This window comes from Varroa jacobsoni, unplaced genomic scaffold, assembly GCF_002532875.2.
Source record: "Varroa jacobsoni isolate VJ856 unplaced genomic scaffold, vjacob_1.0 scaffold_516, whole genome shotgun sequence".
Lineage (NCBI taxonomy): Eukaryota > Metazoa > Arthropoda > Arachnida > Mesostigmata > Varroidae > Varroa > Varroa jacobsoni.
Genome location: NW_019213418.1, coordinates 55,478 through 78,262, shown reverse-complemented (window position 1 = coordinate 78,262; position 22,785 = coordinate 55,478). Strand labels below are relative to the sequence as shown.

General features: G+C 41.0%; 2 long non-coding RNA genes across 7 annotated transcripts in view; one reads left to right on the top strand and one right to left on the bottom strand.

Annotated features, from left to right (window-relative positions):
* Positions 1–4,067: 4,067 nt before the first annotated feature.
* Positions 4,068–5,847, bottom strand: LOC147753403 (uncharacterized). The gene is made up of 2 exons (XR_015311342.1): positions 5,124–5,847; positions 4,068–4,854 (listed from the first exon to the last, which is right to left on the bottom strand). It is a non-coding gene; the product is annotated as an uncharacterized LOC147753403 (long non-coding RNA).
* A 9,439-nt stretch (positions 5,848–15,286) lies between these two features.
* The window catches only part of LOC111261060 (uncharacterized), a 46,203-nt gene continuing 38,704 nt past the window's right edge, over positions 15,287–22,785 (top strand). For 4 of the 6 annotated variants that reach the window (XR_002680746.2, XR_002680744.2, XR_002680742.2 and 1 more), the window contains exon 1: positions 15,289–16,947. This is a non-coding gene — a long non-coding RNA (uncharacterized LOC111261060). Of the gene's footprint in view, positions 16,948–22,785 lie in introns of all 6 variants that reach the window. The other 2 variants (XR_002680743.2, XR_002680741.2) reach the window with 2 other exon arrangements.

Here is a 22,785-nt window from a genome sequence, read left to right as displayed (position 1 = left end):
ATTACGAAGAGTTTTTTAAATATTCACAGGTTTAAAACTTCTAATGCCTTTTAAACGTCCAATAATTCCTGTACTTATTCAAATTTTCCGTCCCATTTTTTGAAGCTTTACTCCTTCTTCGTTTTCTTGTTTGATTTGTGATGTCAAAAAGCGTAATAATGTTCTTGTCGCTTTTTGATGATCAACTCGGCAAAAAAGAGCCCCTCTTTCCCCAGCGTTTTTTCTCTTAATGGCCCGAACACGAAAGTGGAACATTAGAGATGTTGTCCCGAGTAAGGAACTCCGCTGAACGTTTTCTAGTTTGTTTTTGGTGATGTCGCTTCGCTTGGCCATCTACTGGAAATCAGAGGTAAAGGCATCTCTCGAAACGGGCTAACACTGCGGATATGCAAGGTTCAACCGCACCGCACAAGAAAAGCGGGAATGGTTGGGCAATGTTCATGGTAAAAAGGGCCAAAACGATGAACTTTGAGCTTGAGTCAAAGCTTGCCTGGAAGCAATAGTTTTGTAATATTGCTAACTATGAGAGAAGTAAGTCCAGTTTTACATTGCAGCTACCAAGCTAAACTTCCATCGAAAAAGACCATTGTGCATTCGCATCCGCTCTTTCTACATGCGAGAAACAAAGAGCGCATACAACAGCAAACCAAAACACGCTAAGTATGAACTGAGTACCCACCGTAGCAGATATGGTTTAAGTGTGTACGCCGGCTGATTTCGATGATAGAGATGGATCAAGAGGTCTTTCAGTACCTGTCCAATTTATCAGACTTTCATACTTTAGATCACCTCTTTTCCTCTGTCGAGTAAACATCACGATCAGGTTGCACCTATTGCGTCAAATCTCTTTTGAACTTTTCTCAGACGCATCTGTTTCTGATGGCTCCACAGGATGGCATTTTAATTTAGAGGCGCTTAGAGAGACGGGCCTGACAAGTTTTTAGAAGAACAAAAATGCTCACGGGATAAAACTGGCGCGTTCTAAAAGGAAAGTAGGAGGGGAGCTAATAAGACGCATAAGACCATAGCAGACTAACTCAGGCAAGAACTATAAGGAGTCGAATCAACCGATAACAGTGAAAGTTTAAGTAATTGAGCGTTCACTTCAAACAGCCGAATAGAGATGTGTCGTTTTTTTTCCTGTAGGAGTTTCTTGAAAGGTAGTCTTGTTCCCGCCTTCCCGGAACGATAAGGAGAACTTACTCGGCAGGAGTGAAAAGACTCGAAGGTCAAATTCGGCACACCAGAACATATCGGTAGCTAGTGCGCCGGACTCGATGAAGCCAAAAGATTTCGCAGTGAGGTACTGCCGTGAAGCAAAACAGAAAACCGCTCCTGTTGCTTTTGCTTCATGGAAGGTCAATGTTGCGACTCTGCGGCAGCTACGTGTGCATTTGTTGCAGTATTATTGATACTAGCGACGCAGGAACAAGCACCATCCCTTTCAGACTCTAGGAGTGCTAAAGGCATAGCAAGCGCATTTTACAGAGTTTTAAGGTGGGCTTGAAAAAGGTCCAGGCACGTAAACACTTCGCTGTTGACACGCTCTGACAACAACGATAATGACACCGGCCCCACCACTGAGTCATGATGCGGATGAACAATGAGTTCGGAAGCTTTCAACAAAAAAAAAAGCTACAAGTTCAAATTGTGTATTCGTTCTCTATATCTGTGCACGAACAAATAACGGCAGCACAAAGCAAAAGGACTGGGTACCGGTAAACACAGCTGAAGGTTAAAGGATAATATTTTAGCTGATATTTCATATGTATATATTATACGTCTATACGAACATTTCCAAGACATTTAGATAGTGATCGGTTAATGTGCAAAAACAAGGAAAAAGACTAGATTAGTGGGAAAAAAATACAGGATCATCACTTTTCGACCTTTTACTTTGTTTGATGATATGGGCAGCGATAACTGCAGCGCACGCCGTCAACCAGCGTCTCTTTACCCATAGGATCCCACCCGTTTTTTTCATGCTACTGCGGCTTTCTGCATCTATATATTTCTCAATAATGCAAATGCACGCGTCCTCCTTTCTGCCGATGCCACGGAACGCATAGACGTGCTTTGCCCAACTGCAAGCAGCTTTTCACAGATACGAATAGCGCATAGTGCATTATTTTTTATCTAGAAAAAAAAATAAAGATGCTTAATATAAGTGGCTTTATTCGCTATATATATATATATATAAAAGAAGAGTACTACTTACTAAGATACTTTCCCAAAGTTATTCTGCAGTGAAGCTACCCTGCTGAATCAGAAATCGTTACTCGAAATCGATATCTACTTCTTAGAGGAAGACACAATGCGCACACATTTTATACCCGTATTTACGAAGCAGAACAATAAACTAACGTAGCTCAATAGCGTTTGAGCCCAAACAGCCTACATAGCCCATTAGCGCGTATGCTGCACGCAGTCAGTCACTGCTAATGTGAGATGATCTAAGTAGTACAACTTTTTCTTTGTTTTTAGCAAAAATCCCCACACGCCAGTATCTCATGACTCGGCTCTAATCGCCCTTGGATACTACCTCTCAATGATCCACTAAATGAAAATAACTTCGATGCGTGAATTCGATGTGATGGCTAAAATGCCGCTGGTGTTACCCCTTGGAACCGCATTCTGTGATGCTATGTACAAAGTATCCGTACATATGCGGGCGCATTGTAAAGTTTCTGATATATTTACCTAATCTTATATTAATACAACGCTGCATAATAATAATCTCCCAATTTATGCAGTAGTAACGGGTGGCATAGTGAAGTCGGTGGCATCTGCACATTTTTTTAAAAAGCGTTTTTATTGAACAGAAAAAAATTCATAAACTTCGAATATTCTGCTGTTGCATATCATGCGACTTAAGCAATTTACCTAAAAAATCGAAAACATTCATGGCATATTTTTATCGTTTTATGGCATGAGTTTATTGGCAATTTCAAGAATACTTTTTCATTCTGGGAACTTATCTATCTAATAAGTTGCAAATCCACCGAAGGTACTTACTTCTCGACGGAACTAGTCCGGCCATCACATTTATGATGCTGTATCATTTTAAGTTATATTGCAAATAGATCAAACGGACAGAAATCGGATAGGGTTGTGTGTGGTTTTTCGTCTTTGTTGCGATAACTCCAGCGTGCTAGTGGGTTTCAACTGAGCACAGACGACACTCTTCGGTGTTTTATTGGTACGTACCTAATTTCAGTTTACATCACTGGATATTTTTACATTTAGCATCCATTCTCTACGGTAGTTCGTACGTACTGATGTAATATACATAGTGTTAATCTGAGGCGTTTATTGTCGATATGAGATACACAAATGATTCCGATCCTACCCTTTTTCGATGCTGCTTACATCTGCTCCGCGTGTCTATCACTGCTGCCTGTACTTAAAAGCCGACGGTGGAGGCTCAATGATGCAACAGACAGATTTACGAACCCCTACTATGGGCGAGCTAAAGCGACGGTACAATCGCCGCTATGCCGGTGGATCTACTGTGTGTGTGGAATTCAACTGATGAGCCTGTAACCAGGCCCAGTCCTTTTCGGTTGGAGCTGTGATGTCTCGCTGCCGATAGGCCCTAAGAAAAGGCGCACGATGATAAAGCGGGTGTGGCAGCCACAGACACAATGCAAATGCGTCCACTAACGGTCAACATTCGCTATAGTAACAGTGAAAGCAGCGCCGTTAGCGACGAGCTAGGGAATTTGTTGTGCCTGATAGTCTCATGTGGCTGCAGGCAAAAAAAAACTAAGGAAACTAATAGCACATTTCGCTTTGTTGAATGACTGGACGCGGGGCGCTGGTTCTACTACGGGTGAAGGGATACATACAAAAGTTTCTAATGCAAAAAGCAATTGTGCGAACGGTACTCAACCCCGGAAGGCTATCCACAGTAAACAATGCGGTCAAGTCAAATAGACTTCATCTGCTAATAATTTTTTCAGCCATCCGTTCACAATTTTACGATGACGATACGAACTCTGGTAGCGTTACAAATCGAAAGGCACCGAAACGTTTCAATATATCTTCTTTAATAGATGAACAAGCTATTATCTATATTCTCGCTCAAGAACAATCTTTATTTTAATGCTTTATTTTACCCACAGCTATATAACTACTTAGATTTATGATCTATTACAGTAATGTCTGGAATTTCGTAGCAATTCGTTGCTTTAGAAGCACACTCACTTTAATACTTTAAAGCTTTGAACCTCACTAACCAATACTATTGCACAGAGGCTACCGGTGCCCTCAGTCACGACTGGGAGTTTCTCCCGTTTGCAGGAGGCCTTCAATTAACAACAGCTATACGTATCTACTTAAAGTACTTCTGTATGCCGGTGTCCTACGCTGTCTGTTAGGTAGATTCAACTATTTGCCATGTCTGTCGAGAATAAATGTACCGGTGCACGAAACGACGAATCGGTGGACGACGCCGAGCGTTGGCACGTGCTCGTCTGACGCGGATGTCTGACAACGTCACCGACCCTAAAGCACTCCGCTCGTCCTGGTGCTTTATTCGCACTGTCACAGAAATATACGTGTCACCCTATATCATCCCACTTCGTCCTGCCAGTCTGCCTGTGGCCTGTAGCCAACGACGAAAGCGGTATGCTGATATAGTCAGTCAGATCAGAATTGCTGGGACACGAGAGACGCCTTTCTTGATGTACTGCCTCATCAGATGATCGTCGCATCAGTGGTCACGTGGAAGCGCCTGTTGCAGCAGCAGCGGCGTAAAGGCAGATGTGCCGACCTTTCAGCGAGAAATGAAAAGCTACAGTGGCCTAAACAAGGGGCAGTTCGCGGCCTGGCAGGTGAAATTTCCCGGGGATGCTGTAACCAAGCAACAAAAGCTCTTCAAGCTACTGCATCAGCCCACATAACTTTTTTCGTATGTACTATGATAGAATGGCACGACTGTACTTTTTGTTCATAGTCTATGTACGCGTAGGACAAAGCCCGCTTCGTAGATAGCTATATAGGTCTAGCATACAATCCACGTATACAGCCTTCTGCTTAACGGAAAAGACTTATTGATTAAGTAGAAGTTTTATGCGTGTAAATTTCAGTAGACATTATTAAGTGTATATAAGTTCACTTACGAGTGCACACGTTTGCAGTACGTTGAGTATATTCGACGCTTTCCTTTACATTGCGCTTTTATTCTTGTTTACTCAGTGAATCAGACTTATAATAATAATAATGTTTGCTGCTCCTGCATCAATAGCGTATATGAAGTGCTATATTCTTGAAGGACGTGCTCATAGGGGCATTCTTAGTTTTCCTACCCAGAGTTGAAACAACACCAAATTGAAAAACTACCTTCCATCTTGACATTGTGAATTGATTACCTTCAAAAAATAAAAAACAAATATGCCACCCATGGTTTTCTCCGTTTCACCGTTATGCAAACGAATCAATCTGAAGAGGCATTAATTAGTATGAAGTGAGGGTTCCACGTGGCGTTGATAACTATGTGGGTGAGCAGTTGCGTGCGAATGTAAATTATCACTAGTCAACATGATTTCAGGACCCTTCAGCATGATCACCACCACGCGGTCGGATTTCCGGAACGTACTGCACATCCGGGACATAGTTGCCTGTTGAAGAAGAACTGTCCTTCTATAGCCACTTCGTAACCTATAACCTTCCCAAATCGTTCGGTTTGGGAAGCACGATCGATTCTGTTTTCACGTGTTGAATATATCATTGGATTCATTTAGTATAGTACTTCTCTTCGGGTTCGTTTAATAAAATAGATCCCAAATTGAGTACAATGGATACTTGCTTAAGCAAGCAACATTGTCACCTCGAACGACTCGTTACGACTCGAGGCTAAATCGTGTTCGTTGTTATAGAGCCAATAAGATACGACGCTGGATATCGACACGTTGATCTTCGAACTTGGATTGAATACGCAAAGTAGACGTGGCGCTGTGTGCGGTAGCAGCATATTAGCGCGGACCAAGTTTCGAAAGTTTTTTCGTTTCCTGGTAGCCCTGTATTAGGACTTGGTACAAAGCTACCATGAGTGTCTAGTAGAATTTTACTCAAATATCCACAGAAAACTTATCCTGAACTAGCTTCTACGCCGTAATGGATTATACCATTTAGAGGTATCACCATTTATATTGAGTGCCTCTGACAAACCGCACTGCGCCTCGTTAGGAAAGAAGAGGCAAGCGCCAAACTTGGACAAGCGGCTAAATGTGACGATATGCAACAGTACGATCAGGTGAAAATCAATTAGAGTACGAAACCCCTTGCAATGCGGATCGTTCCGGGCCTAATGCTTGACAATGAATGGTTCGGCACTACATCGCAGTCACTATTAAGATGCATGGACCACACTTTCGTTTATGCGAGTCGTCAATACCTTTACCTACTACTAATTTACGCAAACAAATGAGGACTCTCTAGTTAGTCTCAGAAAAGATATGCAACACTTGATAGATATATATATACCGATGAAACCAATTCGTCTGACAACAGTAACGTTGCATCCAAACATTAGCGCACCGTTCAAAGATGGGAACAGTCAGAAAGCAATCAAAGCCGCGGATGAGTGCCTCTATGTGGTCACATGTCGACACAAGTGACATTTCATAGTACAGTGCTCTGAACTACGAACGAGAATTAAAGACAAGCTTTACGCAGATCAGAGTCAAGGTCCTACGGTGCTTCCATCGACACTGCCAATGTCGGGACTCTGAAAGGTGCCAGTTAATACCGTAACAGCGTAGCAGAATACGATTGTTGCATTGTGCGTAATTGGTTAAGCACAAAATTTTCGCAGGCACTGTGGATTTACTGATTTCGCTTGGTCAATGGTCATTATCGGCTACATGTCAGAACCCAAAGGAAGAACTCCAGCCAGCTCGCTCATGTATGACTTCTGCTGGCATGGATGGATGGATGCATGGGTTTCACTTGATGTGAAAGGGAATCGTATCCGCCGGCACGGATCGATCGGCAATATGGTTTCGAGGAGGTGTGCCGATAAGATTTTGAAACAATGCGTCGGTGTCATATCTTCATAGTTGAATAGACGTGGGAGCGATACTCCGATAAACTGCTCAGATCGGCTGACGAACGACGGCTCTCCAAACAAGCAGATACCAAAGGCGGGACCGGAAGAAGCAGGTTCTGATTAGAGGCCGAGCAGAAATTGTTGTTCGCCTTTGAGCGTTTCAATGAGATCACTCAAAGGTGCTCCACGGGAGCGATCTTCTTTGTTATTTGGTAGTGCGCCACAATGTAACGATAAAGTGTTAGATTATGCAATAGATCTATTTGATCTTTGCAGGCTGTATGTTCCTCGTACATAGATGCATCAAACATTAGATTACGGAACAGGTTTATAATCATTCTAAATTTCGAGCTTAAAATATACCGATAGAAGCATCAGGCAGGCAATAAAGTGCACAAAACCAGCAAGGACTCAAACAAAAAGCATTATATTACTATTACGTTTAAGTAGCACATAGACCACTTGCTTGACTTTTCTAAGGTAATCCTGATACCGATAAATTTCTGCATAGGCAATTTAATTTGAAATAGCTCTCTCTAAACAGGTTCGTCTCAAAAGAAAGAAAGAAAGAATCTGGCATTTAGAACAAATGTATACTAGCCTAGATACACCGGCGTACAATAATTATATTCTACACTATAGATTGTCATCAGCTTCTTTCAACCATATCTCTGCGTATCATCACATTGACGAGCATAAGATATTTCCCTGAACTGGTCATTGTGGAAAGCACAATGATAATAGCCTCAGTTTGTTGCGTAATTACTCGGTTCTTTTGCTTCCACTCTCCCGAACTCGCTTTAATCGTCGATGTTATTGACCCGGAGGCGTTAGCGTGCACGGTATTTTAAAATGTTCTTTTCTATGTCGTCCGTGTGTTGACGGCACATATTTCTTTTCCAATGGTGCTTCTTTGTCTTCTTGTAGAGGGCGTCAACGACTGCTGCTCGTGTTATCAAACAGAGATCTCGACCCAAATTAATTAGTTCACACCTTCGCTTTCAACGGCTCCGTCCTTTTCACTCTTGTCCTATTTTACCTTATAGTCATGCAGATGCCCATTCGCCTTAGCCAGCTTGTTCCGTCTGACTAGTATGCAGTAGAGGTGGCTTGTAGAGTCGACGGATTAGATGTTGAGGTCGGGGTGAGACGACGAGGCGTTGACGTCAACGAGAAGAAGACGGATCCTCTCCGCTTTCTATCCGTTACGTAATAAGGTCAGTTAGGCATCCAGCTCGCGAGCGGCAGTCTTGCTGCGCTAACCAACGTCCCATTTTCTTTGCCTGACGCTTTTGCGGTTGCGTTTGCGGGAACCGATGGGCAAAGGATACATATGCCGGCTATGAGTAAGATCTGTAGGTTGTTGCGCAGTATAGGTTCAAGCAGTAAGGGCCTTCAGTAGCTCAGTTCAGCGTTCAGTTGTTATAGTTCGTTCGCATTCTTCGTGGATAGAAGCTAAGTGAAAGCGGATGTTTCATGCCTTGCACAAACGCCGCCTATGCACGTGATTTTGCCCAGGAGCAATGGCGCATCCACTTGTATCCATTGGACTGAGCAAAGCGCCCCCAAACACTCGCAGGTTTGCCTTCATTATAACGAGATCTTCTGTGGAGTCTGTTTCAAATGGGAAAATGCGTCCAACTAGATCCTTGAGAATCCACTCAAGTAATGCTAGAGAAGCATCGAAGTAGTATCGAGCAGGAACGGCGCTAGGAGTATTCAGCAGTTCCATCAGAACATTCCTATATTCGTTACCTTGTTATATCGGTTACCCTGTTTTTGCGTGCCCTGGTTCCACAGCTCGTTTTCAAGAAATTACTTTGCGCCGTAGACATTATCGGAGTATCGGGTACCATTTCGTATATTGACGTTGTTTCGTATAATGACGTAAATATTGACGTTGTTTCATCTATTTAATTCATTGTCGACTTCCCGAATTTCATATGGTATATATGTGAAAAGTAGGTGGCGATGGGGTCCCAACATAAGAACCTATATCACCTGCCCGAGAAAATATTAGGATGACTGTTACCTTAGCAGTGCTGCCATAGCTGCTACCACTCCACTGTGAGCTGTGCTTGCTGTATGTTGATTGCGACGCAATGTAAATCCTACTCCTGATGACGATCACACGAATTGCCATTGCGGCCGTGGACTGAGACAACGTCTTCAGAGTTGCTCGAATTCGAGACCGAAAAACTCATTAATGACCCCTTTATTGGGTTCTCCTCTTCCCCTGTCGGCCTCGCGACGATCTAATCAGAGACTGCTAATTCCTCTAATGGAAGAACTTGCCACTTGTAACATGTCACAAAGCACATCGAGTTACCGGCGTGCATGAACTTACTATCGGCTTCTGTATTAGTAAAGGCAAAGAAAGATATCTAATGACAATAGGAAAGCTAGCTAGCCTGCATATCTGTAAATTTAGGTAACCGACCCAAGCGGCTTCTTCTTATAGATTATTGCAACCGTCGACCTGGAGATTTCTAGCCTATTAAGCCGGGCACGAAAAGGACTATGTAACCGTCTTACTTTCATCATTTTTATCAACAGGACTACACAGGGGAAGGCTTAATGGATTTTCATCGCTGACAAAATTTCCTGATTCCATTAGAATTCAGAAAGTAGTGCTGTTAAAGTATACATTCTGAAGAAATAATGCTTTCTTATTTTATAAAGCACCAATAGTTTTAAAGCATTGCAACTCTTATAATATTTGCGGGGTTATTCCCAGGTTTTTCATGTGTACTAACAGCAACTCGGGTTATTCTAGGTTGGCTCATTCATCGGCTGCAACAGAACCGTTTGACGCTGCGATGTAATAGGCTTCGACGAAACCTCTGAGCGGTGATATTATACAGATTCTTGGTTGATTTTCTACAGTGCAAAAAAACGTAGAGTTTAAATTTTAAGATGACGCTTTTTTGAAACGGTACGACATACGGGGATCTTTGTTATTTGTTTTTGAGGCAGTGTTACTTTTTGGTCACTCGGACTTTTAGCAGATGAACTGCAATAAAGGATGGAAAATTGAAATATGTAAATCAAATGAACCCATCGTTTGATGAGGAATTTGCTACGATGAGTCGTTAGTTTGAAATATTGATATTGAAAGATATTTTTGAATTAAAAAATGAGTCTCGTGAAAGAGGTAGAATAGTGTGCAGGGCTATAGCAAAAGTCAAACGATGCCAAAATTGACACTCAAAGCAAGTACCGACTCCTATCGACGTATCAAGACATAGATGTGTTTATATAGACGTCAAGGTTTAATGAGCACAGTAGCATCTACTATATATCGATCTATACGGAGAGTGCGTTTGTCGTCGTTTTTACGGAAATTAACGACATCTGAGCATAATGATATGTTCACTGATTAATTTCGGGCCAGTTTCCCGTTTTTTTACTAATTCAATCGCGATAATTTATGAATTATGACAATAACTATATAATTGACACAACCTATTACATATATATATATATTAGATATATATATATATAATTGAGAAGTACATAGATTTCCTTTCCAAAATCAAGAGAAAATGAAAAAGTAACGTTTCGTTTCGCTACAACAGACGAGTCTGAGTTAATATGCGTACCGTATGGACAAATATATATCTAATAGATAACATCGTCGCTTCTTCTATAAAATATTCGACAACTTTGAGCGGAGTATTGCTATTGAAGGTCAAGGACAATATGCATAACCTAAATAGAATATATATATATATATATGTTAGTTAGGCAACAAATGCTTTACAGGATAGCAAGTTACATTGCAGTTACTTAAGATTTAGAAAGTGTCAACAGTAACTGCATTTTGTACAATCTTTTCGATCTGTTTGATCCAAATGCCTGACAATGGGTTTCTGTTTGATCCAATCAGGGAACAGAGTTAAGCCGTCGGCCGTGAGAATCGACGCGATTTACGTATTTCTTTTTCTTACGTACGAGGTCAGGAACAGGGTCAGCACGTCTGTTTCCGAAACGTTTTCAACAAAGAGGCTCATCGATTCTATCAAGCGAAGACCACCTCGAAGCTAGCATGGGACACTAATCACGTTCAGGTTTGTATAGTTTAGCAGCTCTCTAATTGATCCAGCTGACATGAGCGTCCCGAACGATGAACGTTTCATAAAATGCATGCAGCAAGCTGAAATCCGATTTCCATTGACTGTCCATAATAGCAGTGCAGAAGATATACAGATGGGTCTGATGTGGCAACGCCAATAATCGTATGGCAAAACTACGCCAGCAATAGGTTCGCGGGAGACCAGCTACAGTTTCGCCTCTCTCTCTCTTTACTGAATGTGCTGCGTTAAGGAAACCAGATTATTATTATTACTGTCATAAGACGGAAATGGGAAGTTGCGTTACGTTAACAGAAGGTGTTCTCTGATTCGGCTGTACTGCTGCACACGGTCCCGTGTTCCTTCTTTATTGCTTAATATAGTTTGATGTTAGCAGCGGCCGCTGGGTGGAGGTGCTGTTAGGTCAAAGGTGGTGGCCTGATCAGCTCAGGTCGACTCGTGGCTCACACGAGAGAGAAAGGGGGACAGAGCAAGACGGTCGAAACACAGGCTAGATCCCAAATGAACGAAGCCATCGCAGATGTGTGTGCCGTAGTAATAATAATAATCGATAAAGTAGAAACCTTGATCAGTGAAAGGAATCAGTTTAGCGGCACGTCCGCCCTTCATGTCGGCCAGCCTTGGTCGTGGACGTCATCAAGAATCTTCTGACATGGATGATGATTGATGCCAAGCCCTTTAGCACGTTTCGAGTGCGCACCGCCGATCGACTCCACTTTAAGGCCGATGAAATGTTCATACAGAAATAAGGTTTTAGTGAATAATAGGCGTGGATAATTATGAAATCGAGTTTAGGTCTGTTTTATGATGCTTCGTTATTCGCTGATAGAAAGCGGGTACGTAACCATCACCGCCAACAGCCAGCGTTCCAGCGTTAACGCAAGCCTACAACGCTGTTATTTGGCAAAGAAACCCAAATAAAATACAACCGTGGTTTCCCACCTCCGCTTCCTCTAATCGCTTCCTGCGAGTTTTAGGATAATTTTTCGCCTGAGAGGTTTCATGAGTTTTGTTTATTACACGTTAGTGATATCTAATTCACAGGCATTAAGGTACGGCATATTAGTTTTGGTGCTCAAAGATGCGCGTGTTATAAAACATACCTATTCGCCATTGCGAAGTTGACGTATCGTCGAGCCTGTGATTCTGACGAGCCAGCTATGAAGAGCTAGTCGATGTTTGTTAGTGGACGCACGTTAGAAGGTTGTGAATTACGCGTACGATGCTACCCCAAAATCTGTGTGGTAGAGATACACTAAAACAAATACACTCGACGAAGTATGCTTTATGATATCGCATTAATTAAAAAGATGAGTTAGCTATGTTTAACTGCTAAGAGCGTACGTGGGTAAAATTAAGTATAAAACCCCCTCAGAGAATTACGATAATATAGTAACGCGTACCTCAGAGTGTAGACTATAAGATAGGCATAGCACATACAGCGCGCTCAAATGAGCTGGTAGACCACAGTTGTCACCGTATTTGTCATCGGGATGTTCAGTGCAGAGATAGTTGAAGAGGGTTCTCGTTTGTTAAGCTGTATAGTCGTCCGTTCTTAAGACATGGGTTTGTAACAGCAGGTAGACTCAAAAGGTAACCACTGCCTACGATACGTAGTCTGTCGTTATTTCCTCGATTTCAATCGATGAGTATTTGAAACGTATTCTTTTGTCTACCATGATAGCTGATAGTTGAATCATATGGCTACCCCGAAAACTTTGAATTTTAACCGCATACACAAAAGACCTATGCTATAGTGTAGTCGTAGCGAATACATTGCGCGGTGCAATGGTTAAAACGAGTGGTGATGTTGATGGAACAAGGTAGGCCGATTTGACTAGCACCGCTATATTTACGCGCCTATGGCGCGTAATTGAGTAAATTGGTACGGTCAATAGAGTGACCACGCTTTCATCCTCACGCTGGTTTTCTGCACGTAGGTGTTAGGCAGGTTAAGAAAAAGGGGCGGATGTAGATTTGTATATGTTACATAGACAGGGTAGATCATCGACGGCAGACAGCTGCACAAGCACGGCGTAAGAAGCAGCACCGACAGCGTCTGCGCCCACGACCATATGGTAGGCGCAGGTTGGTGCCTGCGTAGCTGCATAAGCGAAACAGTGTGCTGGTATCACTAAGAAGCTGCGATTACCGCTGCTTTCAATCCTATCGGGCATTCAACGTGTCCTAACATGTCTACGGCTGACTCGTTCTGCAGTGGATTCATTGGCACTGTAAGATCTCGCAGATAGGTGAGGCGGAGTAGTCGAACAACGGAACTTACTTAACTAGCCACGAGGAGGGCAATGCAACATCTTTTGTCACCCGCCCATATTTATATGGTTAAAACAAGGTAAAAATATGCTTCAATGCAATGAATATTTGTTATTTGTCGGTTGTTTACTAAGACAAGTGCTACATTAAACTGTTCGTTTTTATAGTATTGTGATGACGTAGCTCTTCCGTACGGCACCGCTCAAAAGCAACGTGTGAGAAACTTGATGGAATCCTCAAACAACGATGGTCTACATATTCAGAAGAGCTACCTGTTAACAATGCCGTTAACAAATAAACCCCACCAAAACTACCTCATCGAAGTAATTCCTAGCGTCCTAGTTGTCCTAAAATCTAGAAAGTTCAAATATTTTTCCTACGTTTGCTAAAGACGGCTCAGGTAGCCACCGTTCAATATTAACGCGGCATCTTCGTCGAACCCATTTTTTACGCCTATTGAACAAGGATGAAATGTTATTATGGATCGCTGGTTCGTTTAACGACTGTTTGTCAAACGGGCACGCCCGGTATTGTGATAATATAATAGCATTATTCAGAAACCCATGGAACCGAGCTCACCTGAAGGTTATCATGGCAATTGCTAGTAAGTTACCCTTGCCAAAAAGTGAAGCAACGGAAAGACATGCAAATAACAAATACTTCGCTAGAGCTGATGATAGCGTATTGATCATCAATATTTATGTTGCACTTCGCGTAGGTCTTCTCTATATATAGGTCATATGTAGGACAATATACGTCAGCACATGCTATAAAACCTAGCAGCCTTTTTGTCCACGAGACGCATTTTTCTGGAAAGAAATTAAACTAGCCTATGAATAGGTTCTACACGAAATCGTATAATACTATCCTATTAGTGGCTATCTCTAATCAAGGGTCACAACAAAGGATTTCTTAGAGGCCGAAATCAAAGCGTAATCGTAGCTAAAAATAGTAATCCTATTGAACTTTACGTAAAACAGAGTCCTGGTTGAACGGCAAGTTGTTATTATTCTATCAATGATTCCATCGAAACTGTATTACAACGAATAGAGAACATCCGATTGTGACCTTTCCAACTGCATTTAAGTTACTTATAAAGGATACCCAAAGTGGATGTCAATGCTATCGCAGTACCATAAAAACCAACTGTATCTTGCTTGGAAGTTACAACGATACCTAAACTAGCTCTCGCAGATTCTACGATTCAAAATTCTAACAATTCCTATTTTTCATCGCAGCAGCAGCAGCAGCAGCTGCTGCTGCTTCTTTTGTCCAACGTAAATGGCCTCGTTAATATGCTGGCAACAAGCAAATGGTTAAAATGATTTTTTGTATTTTATATGATCTTGATTTCGACCTTAACCTGGCCTTAATAGCTAATCGTTGTCTCTTCCAGGTCGCGTGGTGGTTTACTAGTAAATTATGTGGAAGTGCTCCATCCAGAAGGTTGTGCACGTTGGAAGAACCTCTAACTTGAAATAAGTTTTGCACTATCCTAATACATGTCTACCTACGAACCTGTCGCTAGACGCTCGCATAGTTTGATATCTGATTTTAAGATTAAGATGATTAGTTCAAGTGCCGCGATACGAAAATTCGTTTTCGCAATGAATACGAACCGCTTGAGCGATACGGGAAACATAATTCATCAAACTAACTTTGAGTGTAATAAAGGAGTTAAATTATATTATAGTTCTATATACGTCCTGATGTGCATAGTGCAGGATTCACTCCAGTCTTATTGGCCACTCATCCAATCAGGCTCGCAAGGACAAATCTCTATCGCAACCTAAGGACGACGTACGAGGTCGTCGTTAGGCTGATGGATGAGCCTGATTCTGTGACGGCCGCATAATAAATAGCTGTTCTATTAAAAAGAGCATCAGACACATTCTCTTTCTGTGAAATGAACCACTCGTTTATTTCAATATCGTTGAATAATAACAGTAATTATTGTTATTCTATTAATAGTATCTTCATAGAAAACAACAAGGTTTGATTAGGCCCTTAGTTATCTATCATTTTTTCCTTGTCTTGTCATTACGATGTAGCAGTGGTGGTAGTAATAATATTAATTATAATAATTAATGCCAATCTGTGGTATTGATAACAGTGACCGTACACGTATTATATTTCGTTTCATTTTGCCGGCATCTTTGTTGTATATTACTTTCTCAGTCACTTTCTTGTTCGTCATAATATTGCTGACGATAACAATAATAACAGTAATAATGTTTGTCCTAGTGATCATAATTAGAAAAGCCTTTTTTTTTACCTGTTTCTTCTTTTAATTATCGTCGCTATTTTCAGTCTGGCCTAATTCTGTTACTGTCGATGTTACCCGTGAAAACTGCTGAGGTTACCGTACCAATTATTAACACTACTAGTCGAGCTAATGGTCATCTCCGCTTGCAACTACCATTTGATTTCGTACTGCGATATATAATATTGTTAGTATCATAATCAGTAACGGTAATATATGACTAATCCGTAAACCAGCTGATAAATCCATCTAGAATACGACCAGCAGACCGAGATTCTCCAGCTGGCTTTCTAGCACACGACCGAGCTACCGAGTACGACCTCGCTTTCGTTCGCTTGATATCGTTCTATCTTTATTTCCTAATATAATATAATTAGAATTCCCTTTTAGGAGCACTCGTGTATTCAGTCGTTAACCTTATAATCGGCTGCAACTCCATATACTTGCTACGACCTTCTTTTTCCACTATGTTAGTATTAAAATTGTAGCTGATTCGTTAGACTTTGCCGCTATCGACGTACTTCGTGCTTGTTGTCTTTTCGTCTTAAACGCATTTCCTTCTCATGCCATCTCTATCGGCGCAATGAAAATCGATATTTCCGTATAGCTTATTCTCCATGCCTAAAATTTTCCATCATTTTCAGCTGTCCTATGTGTTCGCTCGTCACCATATTGATACAGCAACTGTCCCTTCAGGAAGCACAACGTTGTCATGACGCACCGTGTGTGCAAACGAAACACCCATCCGAGGCGTCGTGTACTCTACACAGCTGTACTCGTGTACAGCTAGTCATATATGATCATAGACCTGCACAATACGTTGAGTAGTTGTTGTTGTTGTCTATTACGTTAGAGTATGTCTTAACAATTAGACGTCGGAAAGAAAGGAGTCAACGCGGACGGGCCTGTATAAGTTTGGGTGATTTGTCTGTGTGTGCGTCTAATCAGCTGGTTACGGGCCCGCCCTGTAAACAACGTCAACATTGATTGATTAGACATATAGTAACTGCCGCCGCCGCCGCCGTTGTCGTCATCACGGTACATTGGTAAACATCGACGATAGGCATCGACAGGTAAGGATCGTGCCACCACGCCGTTTCCTGTGGTACCATCATAGTCGGTATATTCTGTTGTTTTTGTCCATTATCAAAAGTGCTTTTTCCTTCTACTTTGGTGACAGGCAGATTAGTGTCGCTGCTATAGTATTTTATTTGCACGTATTACGTCTCACGCAAATGTCTCACAGCGTTCAGCTCGCGCTGTTGGTAAGTGCGTTATTACTAAGTACCGTAGCAATTCTTAAGCCAAATCGTACAGAATTAATCTTAATTACATTGTAATGTTTCTTCCATCCGTGTTGAAGTTCACCTCTTCATTCAAGTTATTGAATTCGCTTTGTGCCGTTCTTGTGAAGCCGCCCGATGGGCGTACGCATGACGGAAGCGAAAACGTTCTGCTATTTTTTTTTTTTATAATTCCAATTAGATATATTTTATTTGACATCAGAGTCACGGTAGGGGACCAACGGCTGCACTTCGTCCCTTCGACCGCAGCAATGCTAACCATCTAAAGACAGGCAGAATCGCTTTACATCATCCGCAGGCCTATACGTTACTTTCGCTCCGTCTATATATATATAATATATATATGGCCTCTGTATGTATCTTCGTATCGAGCAAGACGTTGTCTGAATTGGCTCGATCATACCGGTGCTTGCTGTCAATAGACTTGATGACGTACCTGATTCTCAGACTGTCGATTTGTGTCAAGTGCGTACGGAGGACATTGCTTTAACTATTCTTCCGAGGTCGGTACTTCGTATGCAATTCGCCGTAGTCCACATGTGTTATTTCTATTTGTAGTTACCATTCGTATTTGGGCATCGTAATCGGCACTACTCAGCTTTAAAGTTGTTTGGTTCGGGTATTGATGTGTGTATTTCTGCGATGTTTCATTCAACCTGTCTACTACAGTCGCTTTCATTCTCCTTCTGACTTTACAGAGGATTCTAGAGATTGATTATTTTCGTGCTTTAGTCGTTTCTCTTGAAAATTGTCACCACCGATCAATGATCCTAACCTTAAGCTAGTCTTCCGGGCCGTACGAGATCCAAGCAAATGTCACCATCGTTCCCATGAAGCTGCCCGCTCAGATTTTATTGTGTGTCCGTGATCCTTTTGATTCGACTCGTTTCTCCCGAGCAGCATACGTCGAATGTAGCTCAGTCTACGCGATGCGTTTTGTCTAGTTCTAGCAGCTTACCATATTATTGGTTAATAGAGTATACTATATTTATATAACACGAAGCACTAGCAGGATACTCGATGCTATGAAGAGCCTTACATCCTCCCCCGCCCCACCGCTGCCACCTTCAAATTTTTGAAGGCCGTGTACAAAGTCGTCGGAGAATTCGGTGATGTTCACTTACGAAAGCCTGTATCTACATATGTATGTGTCTCTCTCGCAGAATCGCGCAGATACCTGCTCGTCGCTAAGGACAACACAGAGCAGCAATAAAACATAGCCTGAATTGATTCGGAGAAAAGTCCATTCTAGTTATAGCTTTTTTTCTTTTTTTGTAAATGTGTACCACTCCCGCTATCGCCTTCACCGACTCACTTGTTGTTAGTTCGTTAGCCGCCGCCGCTGCTAACTAGACGCAGCAAATATATTTGTGTGCACGTTTTTCAAAAAATATGTAATTAAATAAGTGAAGCAGTCCAACAATTGGCAATGGTACTAATTGATTTTAGGAGACAGCGTATTGTACGCTACATAACTGTTTTAATACGAGAAAATTCACTAATGATTCGATCCGTAGAATACTATAGGGCCACCGTACAGCGGTATTGTTTCAAGGATAATTTGTGTGGCGTCAGTTTATATCCCCGACCCTTTCCGGTAACTAATAATTAAAGGCTACGCAATGAAATGCATTTAGGGGTAATAATAGATCAAATCCTGTTGCTTGTTATTTACCTACTGTAGTAAAATAGCAAAAAACTTTGAGACAATTACATGCAAGCTTAACTATTTGGATTAATAGCGTAAATATCTAACGTTTCTGATAAGGTTATTTCGACTTGGTTGTTCATCAGAAACTTTCAAAAATCCTTTGTCAATAGGGGCTAATTTCGTATCGGTGTGAGCGCTTCCGTTAGCTGCTACTGCCTAACCTAGATACTCGAAGTATTCATTTGAAGGTCTCTTATAGGAAATTAAAACTAATATATATATATATATATACTATTGCTAAACCGCTAGCTAAACTAGTTCGGCTAAAAAGCACGCTGAAAAATCACCCGCCGCATCGTATCGAGATATATAGCGCGATGCTTATTATTACATTAAAAGCAATTAGAAAATGCTACATCAGTATGTTTCATAACGACATCTACAGGCACTACGTAGAAAAATTAATCTTATATTACATATATCCTGCACAACCATCGTACAGCTCTCAGGATATTTAACAATAATTGTTATTATTGGAAAAAAAAAAAAAAAAAAGTGTCTAACATGTAGCTAAGGTTTAAACGTGGCGCGTAACGTAAAACTTTGGTGTCACAACATGAGCGTCTGATGTTCGCGCCGTCAAGAGAGCCTAAAACACTTTTTGATGTACTTAACAGCGTATTTGCCACATCGTAACAATAAATAACGCTCTGCACATTTCGGATGTATATACTGAACGGTTACTCGTTGTTAGCAACAATGTAGCAAACAATCATTTTTAATTTCGTCTGCTAATACTGATAGAAGGTTGTCGGTCCGTTTTAATCCGCCATAGAACAAACTACATAAAAATATCTAGCTAATACCTAGCTTTACTAGGTACTGCGTTACATTGGGACTGAGTGGTTGTCGCCATTCGATTTTGTGCGGTACCACTATATACAATGTTCGCTTGTTATTGACCATGAACGCCGAGACCCATGGCCTTCTTTATTTGTTGCTTGCACTCAGTCTCAAGCAAGCATACTACGCGTTTGTATGTATGTCTGCACTGTTCTGTTACTTAAACCAATTTAAAGCGAATTAGGACCTGCTTGGATTCCGTGAACCTTTTTGTTCCATTGGACCTGTCCACTTCCCACAATCCTTCCTGCTGCACCGTCATCATGCAACTTTTACACAATCATGTTATTTTCGTAATTCAATCACGTCGCTTTAATCGTTCCACTGTTCGGTTACCCTGATTGAGATAATTTACAATCGGGCCCTAATTAAGTAGCTCTTTTACATACTTGCGTTAATTATATCGTGATCCCGCGCTGTTAAGCCGACGTTGCGCTGCGTGTTATACCTTGACCTTATTGTCCAGCATCAAATCAGCATTTTCGAAATTTTTGGTCAACGTTAGGACGTTCGAGAAATTTGGGTAACATGTAAACACATTCATATTTTTTAAAAATGGAGCCAATACTATCTCTAACGCTAGTACAAAAAATGTATAAGAACCCCCTATTTTTTTTAAAAAAGATCTAACATTGTGTCTATCGTCTAGAGCTAAAAATGAGTAGCTTTTAATTTCGATCTCTCAAAATCTCTACTGGTCTTGAGAAAAACTGCCTAAAAATGCTATTTCTTCTCAGTTCTTACTAGTGCCTCTTAGGAGATCTTTTTAACACAAGACTATTTCTCGCACACATGCCATTTTCACCGCCCGGTCTTCCTTACCGGTTAAGTCTACCCGCAAAAAATCACAGACGTCGTTAGAATCGTCTGATAGTCGTTAAATGTACACATGTGAGTTGGGGCTGATATAATTGCCGCAGATAAGTATAGTTCAGATCATGTTAAATTCATCATGATAAAAAAAAAGTTAGGAGTTAAAATTTGTGGGGAAAATTATCAAATAGAAAACTTAAAAGATCTGGCTTTTTGTAGGTGCGTAATTGCGCCTGTCAGTTGAAAAGGTGAAAACATGTTTGCGTAGAAGAGATTAGGCTCTGTTTTTTTGATCTCGATTCGTTGATTAAAACAACTAATAATAAGCCAATTGATGAATATTTGTTTTTCAGTTCTAAAATACAATTGCTCAAAAGCTTCTAAACGTATCAGATATTTACGGCCGATAAACACTGGCCTAGATGAACGGACTCACCAGTAGAAGTTTAAATGTCTTCTCTCTTCGAATAATAAACCCAAAACCTGTTGGTTCATATCATCAAAATGGTCAAGCAAACATGTCCCTTAACATATGCGTACTATCTATCTTCATCTGTTGTGCCTCGGCATCGTAATCGGTAGCTCGGGCCCTATTCTGCAGACTCTGGAAATATCTAGTATTTATAGAAAATGTATATCACTTCTTTTTCGTTGACGTGAAGTCGTAGTATAACTAATGGTAGCTATTTTAATCCCTTACAGTTAAAATTACTCTGTCCATATACATCTGATCGTAGTTGAAAGTTTCCATGTTATATTTTCAATTTCAAAAAAATTCAATATGATTAGGAAAGTTATGTGTTTCCTTACTACGTTCAAACCCAAACTAGGTAAGGGGGAACTTGTTTTTTCATTGGTTTTTTTTTTCAATTTTTTTGAATAGATTTTCTTTTTTAGAATTTTTCTAATAGACTTTTTACACGATCAAATACTGGTCAAAATGATATCTACCAAGCCTCTTGTAACCCTTGCATTTGACGAAAACGAGGAATATCCAGTTGTATGATTTTCTCGAGCTCTGTCTGAAACATGTTCTATGCGTCAATGTTATATATACATAAAGTTATGCTAAATAGTGAATATCGCATTAGGATATATAGGATAGATATTTTATCGCACACAAATATTGTAGTAAACAGGGCCTATCAACGTTTGTTTTATTGTGACTGAAGAACGAGGAGAGGAAAGTAAAACATCATTCCATGTAGTTTTTTCATTACTTCCTAATGCCACCACCATCATTGACCAGCAGTGAGCTGGGTGTTAGTAGTAGCAGTACCAGGAGCAGGAGTGTAAGTGAAAGTGGTTATTTTTGAACCTAATAAAATATCATCCTTATTTTTGTACAAGAATAATATAGGATATTATTCTTAGCGTCGTGGTTACATCATCTTTTTTTAAATATCATCATAGATATAATAATTATTATATTGATATATGCACGTCAGTAAGATCATTGAATAGGAAATTCCATGTCATGCACACTAGCTATATACCTGTTATATAGTTTTCATGCGATGATGTAATAAGCTAACGTTCCAGCTCATGTATACTGAAAATGTGCTTGCATGTGGTAATAATGTCATAGTACACATGAATAGTAAATTCTATCCGTTTGCTCTGATCCTAGGTATCAGGTATGCGGACGGTTAGGTCTACCCAGGAAATAGACATGATCATGGCAGCGGAACCCATGACACTTCTCCCACCCTATTGTAGTTGCTGCTTAGGGGCCAAGTGGACCTGTTCGACTGAGATTACTTAGGCTCACTGAAGGAGCCTATTAAATTCTGTAGAGAATTAATGAGATACGCTTTTGTTATAGGGCTAAGTTGTCTCGAGCATTGATGACAGACAACTATATATATCAGTCTGCGGTGGGTACACAATTCTCATGATGACAATTAGGTGAGTCGTCATAGTTGATTACCCGCTGCTATACATTATATATCACACTTCGCTTAATCGAGGCTGCCAAATCCGTTTTCGCTATTGCGCGCTTAACAAATCCGGGCAGCAGAACGGTTCAATTTTGACTATGTCGGCCGACCCCTCTCAAGCACCGTTTTTCCAACTCGTTTTTCCTCGTACGAACCGAAGTATCGAATCGAAACTCCGACAAATTGATTTCTGTACCCGACTGCTAATGAACACCCCTTCCGTGCGTCACGTAGCTTAACGAAAGCACACTTTATCAAACGTATTAGCTACGTTAGTGAATGTAATCAGATCGAATACATGATCTTCTAACGACTCGATGATACAGAAATGACGCGGGACCGCCTCAGTCTTTTTGATGCACGCAAATACTTAAAAGTGATCCTCTGTCTCTAGGTCTGTTCATCTGGGTCCCTCGGCCCTCCGACTCCGCGCTGCTGTCCTTGCAGTCATTTGCTTAAACGTATTGATAAAAGGCTAACTAATAGATAGGT